Consider the following 12,320-nt stretch of genomic DNA (forward strand, 5'->3'; position numbering starts at 1 on the left):
GATCCCTAGTGTCTGTTCATAGGATTATTCCAACACATTCCAGCACAAAAACACTTTGAAAACAGTCAACCGTGTTACTCAACTGTGTCATGGTCAACAGTGCAGGGGAAACAGTTGGCACTTTTTTAGGAGAAAAACAGAGCAGACAAACCCATCTCCCTATAACACAAATTATTTAGTTTGTTTGTCTGTCAATATGGAGATAAATTGGCAAATACATAATCCTCCTCAACTGTCATAGCTAATTGTAACACGGCTTGACATTTCAGCAATTTTTATGGTGTTGTGCCAACTGAGGACCTCAGAAGTTTCACCACAACACCTTAATCAATTAATGTATTTGTATGCTTTATCTGTGTTTTTCTACATGTGATTTCTAATTCAGATTCTTATGAATATGTTGATAACACAGTTGACAGGCAATTTCCCCGCTATGAGAACATGAAAAATGATGGATTAAATTATGGAAGGATGAAGCTCAAAACTTACCAAAAAGTCTTCCCATATCCTGCCAAAGAGGTTATGACATCACATGATGTTATTCGTATGGCCTAAGACCAAACCATTACTGATTTATGGAGGGGGTTTCAGACCGTGACACGGTTAACACAGTTTTCGTGGACACACACAAAATGGCAAATTTCATGTATAGTGGAAAGGACAGTGGTCTTTCTTACAGTTTTGTCATATTGTGATGATTACTGTGAATCAACAACATTTGCAATCGTCTTGGGCAAAACAAGTTTCTTTACATGCTAATATGAAGACTGAATCTGACATTTGGAAAACAGAACGGCATGAAAACACACAAAACCAGTATTAAATATTTATTCTTGCTGAGGGAAATAATGCCATCTACACTTTCTGTATTATATAAAAGATAAATGTGTGCTAATGTCCAAAACATCATTGGATGCAGTTAATAGTTAGTGGAATTGGCAAATAAAATCCATGGACTTAAAAGCGCAGTAGAATTGTATAATCCCTCTTAAAGTTTTTTTTCTGTTTTTCTCGTAAAGACTTCACGAATGGCCCGAGTTACTGTTGGTTTAACTGTGCTACTTAAAATAAAAGAACCCTACTTGGCATCTACAGTTATTGTTCTGTATTTCCTGTCCACTCTATCTTCTGCGAGTATTGCATGCTATGATTATGTCCTTGATTGTAAGTTGCTCTGGATGAAAGCGTCTGCCATATGTAATGTAATGTCCTCTACTTCCTTATTAAGTGCAGGCCAAACATTTATTGGTACCCAATAGAACGTCTCTGCTTAAACAACGTCACTGCGTTGAACATGCACGCCTCTACCCAGGGCGGTTGGAAATGCTCAAAGTTGATTCACTCTCGACAAAGTGGGTTGAGTTTCCGCTGTGGAGGGAACATGAACAGACAGTTTTCCTGAGTGAGTGTAGCTGAGCCGAAGGTGTTGCGTCACTGCGAAGGTGGAGCCTGGGTAGAGACCAGCGGCCACCTACTGTAGGGGAGCCTCCTTGCCAGGGCTAGTTATGAACAGATTAAGGTAGCTGCAGGACAGCAACACAAGCTTTGCATAGTGGCCTGTGTGAGTCATGTTGCTGTGGTGTCTGTGCAGGAAATTACAGTGCTGTGTGTGTGTGTGTGTGTGTGTGTGTGTGTGTGTGTGTGTGTGTGTGTGTGTGTGTGTGTGTGTGTGTGTGTTGGCTAAACACAGCCCAGATATCTAATTACATAATCAGGTTTCGCACCTCACTCTATGGAGGTTGACTTTTATTTGTCAGTGACACTCAATCCAGTTCTCCAATGTGGTGAACAGCCAACCCCCAAACCCGCAGGTATCTACTGGCTTGTATAGGCTTGTCACACCACATTTGCAAGAACCAGTGTCTCATCGTCTTCCTGACTCACTGTCTTTCATTTTCACAGTGAGAGCAAACGAACATCCTCTTTCTTGTTAAACATCCTCATTTTATTTTATTTGTACTTGAATCTCCTTGCGAATACTCCTCATATGTGGATGTTAGAGGACAGTATGGGAGAAATTTGGAGAGCTGGTTTCCTCACAAAACACACTGGGTGAGTACACAAACAGAATAGAAGCCGTGTGTGAAGTTATACGGAAAAAGGCTTGCTCATGTTTAACATATATGGGGAAGTTGATGTGTCTGAGTATTATTAAGGAGGCATTGCAGCACTAGACCTACACCACAGGAAACGACTACAGGAAGTCAGGGAAGCAGTAGCACATAGTGGCAATAATACTGCCATACAACAAGAAAGTGCAGTAGGCTTAAATAGTATGTAAACACTGAAAACACTTTTTTAACTATCAAGTCTTTGTCAAACAAAAACAGACAAGGAAACACATAAAAGAAGAATAAAATCATTGTTATTGTACGTGTAATGTCAAGATTAAATTAAATGAATCAAGAACAGTCAACCTTATAACCTTGTGGTAACTTAGGTAGCCAGTTTATACAATGTGAGGCTGACTTGTAAAGTAGGCCTATTCATAATTTGTCTGAGCATGTAGTTGTTCATCGGAATACACGTCTGGTTAGTGGTGGCCAGAGTAGGTATTGCAACTATGCTGCTCATTAAAACGGCTGTCTACTGCCAAATTTGATCATTTCATGAATATTCACAAAATAATTAACTAATGTTTACTAGTATGTTTAGTAGTAATAGTTTTGATAAAAATATTTTTTTCTGGAAATTCATGGCCGAAATGGCAGAAAATGGACAACATCCCCCTTTTCATGTGTGAAAAGTGCAATTTTCCCTGTCATAATGAATACAATTTGATGGTGTTAGCAATTATGCATGAAAAGGGTAACATTTGTGAATGGATCCATGAATTTTGGAAATAAACTGCAAAAAATATGACACAGTGCACCTTTAAGCAGGTCTTTGGCAGTTGATTAATGTAAGCCTACATACTAACCACACGGGGGAGTCAGTGTATTGCAATGCTCACTCTTTTGAGGACCGAAACCACAGTGTAGTCAGTCACACTTGTTTTTCCCCAGATAGATTAATCTGTGAAATATCTGCTCTTTTCAGTTGCTTATGCCTTACCCTTTTACTTCAATTGCACGTTTATTTGTGTAGCACATTTAGGCAGAGGCAGTTCATTAGCTTCACAGAAAATAAAAACATAAAGACAACCGATGAGAAATAGTTTTTTTTTTCAAAAGACATTTAATCGACATCATGTGCGCTATCTTCAAGTGGGAAAGTAGGCCTATTGCCTGATTTTCATCATCTGGCTGCGGTTCAGCAAATACACGCGAGGGCGTTCCATTCCCTGCCGCACCCACGGAACGGGAACGGCATAGCCTATGGGCAAGAGTAGGCTACAATGTCCCCGCATGCCCCGCATGTCTCAGATGAGCCAAATGATTTGTATAGGCCTAAACACGGGAGTCTTTTCTCCTGCCAGACAGTCAGAGCGCAAGATGACGTTTTTGCTGTCAAATCAGAGCCATCTAATAACAGAGTTGCGCAAACCGGGGACCAGGAAGTCGGTTGGTGATGTGATTCGCGTAGATTAAAATGTTTCTTAACAGTAAACTTCTGTTCGTTGGAAACTAACACAGAACCATCACATACCAAACAAAGATTAAGTACAAACAAATTACATTATCTTTACCACATTTTCTGTGTTCTACGGACACCTCCTGGAACTAAGTAACTTCTAATAGAACTAAAGTCAATGGGGATTTCCATGTTAACGCCCCGTAAGGCTCCATGAGAGCCGCCATTGCTGTGGAAAGATTGGTCCATAGAGGTCTATGGGAGTGGCGTAACTCTGATATTAGATGGCTCTGTGTCAAATCAAAGCCGTGTCAAATGGGAGACATTAGGGACCCGCTGTAGCCAATCGGAGACGAGAAACGCGGTGGTCGGGCGTAACATCGCCCTGTGTTTTGCAAGTCCAGTCTCCCCGCATGCCTTCTCCATTGCCTGTATCAGGGCCGTAGCCTACGCTGATGGGGATGACGCTCACAGTCCATCATCAGCAGTGTTTGGGCAGTAATGCATTACAAAAGTAGGCCTAATTAATTACTGTAATGCATTACTTTTTGCTGTAAGCCCAATGTAGCTTAAGGCATAATGCTACAGGGCAAAAATCGAGTCAGAAAGAAGCTATTCCTGAACCTGATCCAACACTGATCACCAGACAGAGAAGAAGACTGAGTTCAAATCAGTTTTTGTGCTTATAGTTTTGCTACATTGGTGTAGGGCTATGTTTGTGTATGCTAACTTGTGTGAAGAGTTCGCAAACATAGACCTAAAAGTTGCAAAAAAATGGCTTTTTTAAATGTTATGCAGCTTCACATGAAATACAACAAAATTTGTAATGGAATCTTATAAATGTTTGCAATAGGCCTTTAATTAGGCTAAGTTATTCAGGGGACCTAGATAAGGTGGGGTCTGTTGTAATGGTGTCTGTCTTCAATAAAGACCTAAAGTGCAGGGGTAAATCCTGGTTTGTGTTCCTAGTGCAGCCCTTGGAGGACTTGTACGGCCCTTGGAGGAATTTGAAGTGGTCCCTCGAATGAAAAAGGTTCCCAATCCCTGATTTAGACCATAAGAAATCAAAAGAAAGAGATGATCTAAGGCAGGGGTGTCAAACTCAAATTGACTAAGGGCCAAAATCAAAATTTGGAACAAAGTCGCAGGCCAAACTCAACATTTATTTTTTAAAAATGGACTAAAATTGTGCGTGCATGCACTTTATACTCATAGTTACATTTCACACACCCTCTGTCCCATCATACATGGTAGTTTAAATATGTCCGCACATCCTGTGACACATCAAATTTCATGTTCAAGTCTTGTTACGCTATACATTAATGGTGTATGTGGGCCAACTGTAATACAAACAAAATGATCTCGCGGGCCGAATAAAATGGCTCCGCAGGCCAGATTTGGCCCCCGGGCCTGAGTTTGACATCCCTGCTCTAAGGGCATTTTCACACATAGACCTCTTAAAGTCAACCAAACTCAGTCCTCCTTAAATATGCCAAAAAGTGAAACGACAGCAAAAGGAGCTCTGTTTTTGTTCATATTGTGAGTGTAGGCCTATTACAAAAAAAACAGATGATCTCTCTGGTCCTGTTACTTTGGTGGTGTGCCAGTCTTCTTTTTGAGCACACACGTTTTGCTGTTTTGCCTTCCGGTTCATGGTTGTTTTAGATAAAAAGGCTAAATAATTTGTTATATTGCAAATGATGTCTGGGCGGTTTGCTAAACTGTTTTGGGGCAGGCTTTTTCTGTCGTGCTGCTCCTGACTTGGGGAGTAGGTGCGTTGCCTCTTGCCATCTAGCCTACTCGCGGATGGTATATGAATGTAGGACTAACGGTTAAGTTGGCTATGAAAGAATCATATCGAAATGTTTCAAGACAGCTATAAAGTGAGTGAATCCAATTTAGACCCATTGGCATTCCAGTACGGTTGGACTTGCAGGGCACCGCCTCGGTCGTTCAGTCACCTTTGTAGTTGGGGTAGCCTACTGCGTAGGCTAATACAAATTTAACCCTATTTAGTCTGGGCTGTTTTGGCACGCCCAGTGCAGTAAAAGTGATTGTCCTGGGTTATTGTCATATGTTACTTAAGAGTCTCAGTGCAGTTCAAAAGTCCTAGGTACAGTGTGGCTATCCCAGGGTATGAGGAGTTAGGGTATATAGTGGGTAAAGTGTCTTGTTGTACTGTAGGCCTACTGTTAGGCTACGCTCAATGCAGTAAGGAGTCTAAGGTAGTGCAAGGTAGTGCTTGAGCTTGTGCCATACAAATGGTGGGTGGGGTGAGGTGTAATTCCTTAAATGTGTGCGCGTGTGCGTGCGTGTTGTTGTTGTGTTGTGCTGTGTTGTGTTGTGTCGTGCAGGGGGTGCAGGGGGTGACTGTCATTGTCAACTATGGAGTCCAGTCTGCACAGGGTCCTCCTCGTCTCGGCTGTTGTGCTGAGAGCCTCCTGTTCCATGCCCACCACAGACCCAGCGTTAATCACCAGCCTGTCTAGGCGTCCAGCACCCCTTTTCCTAATACTACCACCCCAACAGGCAATTGCATAGGACAGGACACTGGCCATGACAGACTGGTAAAACATCAGCAGAAGTCTGTTGCAGACATTGAAGGATCTCAGCTTCCTGAGGAAACACAGCCTGCTCTGTCCTTTCCTGTAGAGTGCATCTTAATAAGCAGCCCAGTCCAGTTTATTGTACAGGTATACCCCAAGGTACTTGTAGGTGCAGACTGTCTCCACTGCCTTCCCCCCCTCCCCCTCAATAGAGACAGGCACCAATGGTGGGGTGGTCCTTCTGAAGTCAATCACCATCTCCTTGGTTTTGGTGGTATTCAGCTGCAGCTGGATGTTCCGGTGTCTGTCTATATGAGCTACCCGTCGAGATGTGATCCTTTTCGCTACTGAGCATGCGCACGCATGCGCACACCCTGGTTTTCCCCAGGTTTTCGCGGGTGATTGCCCATCGAATTGTGCTACCGCAGTTTACAAACTCGAGATGGCAGGAAGGATCATGCATCTGGCATTTATATGATTCCATTCAGTTTGTCCGGGCTCAGAACAGAACACCTGCACCATTTGACAAAGTTCTCCACCAGTCCCCTGTACTCTCCTTCCTGGCCATCCTTGATGCACCCCACGACATCAGAGAACTTTTGCATGTGACATGTGGTCTCCATGTTATAATTGAAGTTGGTGGTGTATAGAGAGAACAGTATGGGGAGAGCACTGTTGCCTGTATAGTCACCCAGCCTGACGAACTGGGTCCTCCTAGTGAGGTAGTCAGTTATCCAGGTAACCATCCCCTTTTCTACTCCAATCTACAGCAGTTTGTCACTAAGGCAGGAGTAGCTGAATGGTGTTGAAGGCACTGGAAAGTGCTTGTGTTGTGTGTGTGCTGAGCTGGGTGGGGGTTCTGTGTGGTGTGTGTGCGTGTGTGTGGCCTGAGAGCTGAGCTGAGCTGGGTGTGTGGTGCATTGTGTTATTTCTCTCTCTCTCTCTCTCTCTCTCTCTCTCTCTCTCTCTCTGATTCTGTCGTGCCGAAAAGCGAGTCCCTGCAGAACACAAGTGCCCTCATTGAAATCAATGACATTTGAGAGAGAATTTGAGAGAAAATTATACTAATTTTTGCAGAATTAATTACATAATTTATAAACAAAAAAATATGCTTATGAAACATTACTCGTCCTCCACTTAATATGAGCTCTTTGAATGAAACCATAACACTTGTTATGACAATTCTTTTATGGAATTAATAAGCTACTGAAATTGTAACCAGCTCTTTGTAATACTTCCAGAAGGAATAGATGCTTTATTGATAGGCTTTCCATCTTAAATTGTGTCGGATTTGTCTGCAAAAATGGGTAAAAAAAATATCTGAAAAATTGGTCATTGGTTTCCATTGCTTTGAATGAGGGCACAGGCAGGTGCGCAACTACTCATTTCAATGGATGTATTGCAGAACTATTTCACAAGTCATTTGTGGGTTTCACTGCAGTGAAAAATAGTACTGGGTGGGAACTACAGGCAGGCTTATGACAATGGCAAATGGCCCTCGAGACATAGGTTCCCCACCGCTGCTTTAGACAGCATTCAATATTCAAGATTACAAACTCACACTTGAAATATGTGACTATCTGTTTTTTAAAACAGTTCTACAGTTCAACAGCTATTCTTCCTCTTTCACCCTCTCTCTTTGGCGCCCCCCTCTCTCTGGCGCCCCCCTGCAACGCATACATCGCATATACTGTAGTTGCGCCCCTGGGCACAGGTGTCGTGTTCTGGCAGGGACTCGATTTTCAGCAAGACAACTCCATCTCCTTAATGTTGATAGTGGCTCCCCGATGCCCGAGAGTCAGATAAAATATCCCTGATCTTAGACTAAGTTAGCTTTTTTCACAATTGGCAATGCGGCATTAAACATTGAGGGTCGATAAACATCTGAGTTTTTGGAACTTGGGGTGTCTGTAAATGCACTACTAACAACAGCAGAGTAATGCTGATTCCATCACTATTAAACAGTTATTACCCTGAAATTACATTGAAATAGCCTACCATGAAGCAACTGTAAAGTGTCAGGCTACCCCATTGGCATTCCAGTGCAGCTGACTGTCCTTGTGTTTGGTCGTTCAGTGAGCTTTGTAGGCCTAGTTGAGGTACCGCGTAATACAAATAAATTGAGTTTGGTTGGTAGACCGCTGTGTGAGCATTTTGAATCATCGGGACATCGATGAGGGCCACACTGGTGGGGGAGCAACCCTCAAGAAAAAAGCACCCAACCATGCACATTTGTTTACTGAGCGCATTGCGCTATAGGTAGCCTATATCTCTCACTACCCCCAATGATTAGTTTCATTCACAAAAGAAAGATTGACCCTTTAATGAACACTGACGGGGCAGATTCTCACAAGACAAAAGTTTTGTCGCCTATCAAACATAATGTGAAAATGAGCAGATAAGCCACTTCAAAACACTTCAAATACGCAGATCGGATGTCCTACTTAATCACTGATTCACTCTCACCTCTCCAAAAAAATCAACTTTGGCCTTAGGTGTATGTTTAGGGTCATTGTAATCATGGAAAGCAACAGAATGAAATCAATGGAGGTCAATGAGAGATGGTGATATATGCTATTCGTAGAGCAATACATTTTTAACTTAATGATTTAATCAATGATAAAAGCCCTCACACACCAGCAGCATGCATGCAGCTCCATATAAGAGCTGTATCTCTCCCATGTTTGACTTTAGGCACTATGTATTTTTTCCGGATTCTTCACCTTTAACACCAAAGAAGTCTCTCCCACTGTCCTGTCTCAAAAAAGCCAGCCAAGAGTATGTCAGGCCTAATTCTGACAAAAATGAAGGCTAATGGGACTCATACTCTGAAGGCATGATCGCAAGATCAACCATTTTATAACTGATAGCATCAAAACTGTATGGTGTTGGTGATGAAGAATATGAAAAAAGAAAAATGGTGCATAAAGTGAAACATGGTAGGGATACAGCTCTTATGAGGAGCTGCATGCATGCTGCAGGTGTTTGAGGGCTTTTATCATTGATTAAATGATGAAGTTAAACATGTATTGCTCTATGAATAGCGAATATGTCACCATCTCTCATTGATCTTCACTGTTTTTCATTGTGTTGTTTTCCATGATTACAATGACCCTAAACATACACCTAAGGCCAAAGTTGATTCTTTTAAGAGGTGAGAGTGATTCAGTGATTAAGTATGACACCCGATCTGCGTATTTGAAGTGTTTTCAAGTGATTTAGGCCTATCTGCTCATTTTCACATTATGTTCGATAGGCAACAAAACTTCTGTCTTGTTAGAATCTGCCCTGTCTGTGTCAATCTTTCTTTTGTGCATGCAATTTATTTTTGTATATACATTTTCATTCGGGGGGGTTGTAGCTTTCATATGAGTGACTTCTGAAGCCAAGTGATTAATTGAAAGTCAAGTTATTAGCTGTTATTCCAAACAGATGGATAGGCGACAACACTTTTGGAGACGGCTGTTTAGGCCTAGGCCTATGCGAAACTACCGCGAGACTGGTCGTCTTAAAATTTCGACAGCGATAAATCACACTGTTGCATAGCCTGCTGTAGTTACAGTTATGTTGAATTGGTTGGGAAAGTAGCACTTGCTGATGGGATGGGAGAGCTTTAGAAGCAGGGGGGTCTTGGTGGGAGACTCGTGCACATTCTGAGTAGAATCTGTAACGCTGGAGCGTTTAAATAATTGTTAACATTTTTTTTTAAATTCAAGATTTAAACATTGTTGATGTAGACCTACTAAAGCAAATACAATTATTTAGCAGAAGATTAATAGGCCACTAGCAAAAAAAGATATTCAGTGTAGGCCTACTATAATAAAATAATAATAATTTTTTTTAAAAAAGGCTTTTAATTCCGTCGAATATCAGAGAATACCATTGATTCTCTTGAATGACGGGAGGGAGTACGCCGCGCGTCTATTTGTCCCTAACACATAGACCTATAACTAGATCGTTTCTGTAATAGGCTATATTCTGTAATATTTATACATGTTGCTGTTTAACTGCAGTTATTTCTATAATTTCCTTGTAATTTTAACCTATTGTAAGACTTTTATTAAGCTTTCTGGGTAGTGAAGACCTAAGAGTATATTTTCTCTCGACAGGAGCACCAGTGTCCAGAGTGACTAGATGCTGCAGTTGTATCTTTGGGGATTCAGGTAAGGGAAGGCAGCCTTTACCAAGACTGTAAAATTAAAGTAGATTGCTAGAATGCACAGGCTGTCTCATAATGCTCACATTGGCCTTTCTGTGTGCAAGTGGCTGAAAGATCGAAATCTCTCTCTCTCTCTCCAGGTGATGAGGTCCCACTATCCGTTGAGGAAACCCAGCCAGTGTCTACCCATGCCAGCTCCGTTCAACCCATCATGGAAGATGCCCCCGTTTACACCGCTCATTGGGGAGCACAGGCCACCATACACACTTGAGCGAAATGGGAGAAAAGAAATCTACTTGGAGGAGAACTGGACCTTTCCACAAGTTGCATGTGTGTGTTTTATATAGGGGCTTTTGTGCCCTTTCCTATTCAGCTAGTATGCACACATTTCTTCACTGCACCTCACGCTCCCTCCGGACTGGAGTATGCTCACCAGTTCCAGGACCGACTCCAGTTGGCGCATGGCACGGGAGCCATCAAGTTGGGCAGCAGCCCAGCTGTTCTTCTTGTGTGCAGGTCAGCAGCAGACAGAGACGGTCGCGGAGAGCCATGTTCCCGCCAGCGCCTGACAACCACCGGGGGGAGAGGGTACATCAGCGACCAGCCACCACCACCCACTTAGTGCGTTCAGGCCGACTGAGAACCGTGCTGGAGCCCGTTCGGCCGTTCCCGATAATCGCGAACCGACCGTCGTGTTCACGCCACAGATATTTGCATTCGCCAACCGGAATGTCTGTGTCCTCGCCAGTGCCTCCATCGGGAGGAGAGGGGTATCCCCTGCACCCCTCCATCCCCCTGCGCCAGCAGATAGGCTATGCTACCTCGACGACACATGGGCGCTTTTCTACCTCCTACAGCTCCAGCACAGTAACGTTTATGGAAGAACATATCTTTGGCCATGGCTAGACAAGCAATCTAGAAATGTACCGTAAAAAAGGGAAAATGATGCTGAGGCTATTGCCATTTCAAATGTTGCCGAATGAAATGTGCAGCAAATGGCATCCAGCTGCACATTTGGATGCAAGGAGCGGCTCTTAATGACGCAATATTGAGATTATATAGCCTAGTTGAGTCTTTTCCGCAATGAGTGAATGGGCCCACCTGCACAAAGAGGCTACAGGGACTGTTATGTCTTGGTCTTGTGCGTGTCTTGATCTTGGATCCCAGTCATGCATTGAGCTTGCATCCCACTGTCTTGGTGTGTGTGTCTGTTCACATTTTCAATAAAGGGGTGTTAAGTCAAATTTGTGTTTTCTTATGATTTTCCCTGACTCTCCTCTTAGAATAAAAAAATGCAAATAGTCTTAGAATAAAAAAATGCAAATAGTCCTTCCGCGGACTAGGCTATTTGATACCGGGTCGCACGACATGAGTTTAAAAAAAAATGCCAGAAGACATGCCTTTGTTATGCACTGCAGTGCGGTAGGCCTACATATCTAAAATATAACTTTTAGTTTCGCCACATTGCATTAGCAAAACAAGAACACTAATTTCCAATAACAAGCAAACTTTTCTGTGCGGTGCCGTCTAATCTAGTTGAATGTCAAATAGCCTATGCCAGAGCTGCGAGGCCGCGCCCCCCTTATTTTCAATGCACCACTTAACCAGGAGATAACCCAGCCATGCACGGCGCAAAATGTTTCTCAATGAACATAAACATGACCAGAGAACGCATATTCTGCATGATGAAAAGTAGGCTAGTAATTGGTTTTGGGTGATTCCTTGCAACATAGACCAAGAACTGGCTCCACAAATTAGTGGGGTAATTGTTGTCAGTTTAATAGTCAAATAGGCCTACTAAATACTATGATTAAATGCAGGCTGTTAGTTACACATATTGAATGCCATTATATAGAATGGAGTGAAGGAAAAGGATTAGCTTATTATTAGGCCCTATTAATATTGGGCCTATTAATAATAACAATGACAAAAAAATGCAATAATAATAATAAGAAGAAGAAGAATAAATAATAAAAATAATAACAATTATTATTATTAACAAATAATACTAAGTAATTATTATTAATAATAATTAATAATAATAACAAGTATTATTGTTAGCCTATTATATTAACAGATTATTATTATTATTATTATTATTA

The 12,320-nt window shown here is 42.1% G+C and overlaps 1 long non-coding RNA gene across 1 annotated transcript; it reads left to right on the forward strand.

Moving 5' to 3' along the window:
• The first annotated feature begins 1,860 nt into the window (after window positions 1-1,860).
• Window positions 1,861-11,898, forward strand: LOC134450235 (uncharacterized). The gene is made up of 3 exons (XR_010035047.1): window positions 1,861-2,052; window positions 10,169-10,222; window positions 10,359-11,898. It is a non-coding gene; the product is annotated as an uncharacterized LOC134450235 (long non-coding RNA).
• Window positions 11,899-12,320: the final 422 nt, after the last annotated feature.

Source organism: Engraulis encrasicolus, chromosome 6 (genome assembly GCF_034702125.1).
Source record: "Engraulis encrasicolus isolate BLACKSEA-1 chromosome 6, IST_EnEncr_1.0, whole genome shotgun sequence".
Lineage (NCBI taxonomy): Eukaryota > Metazoa > Chordata > Actinopteri > Clupeiformes > Engraulidae > Engraulis > Engraulis encrasicolus.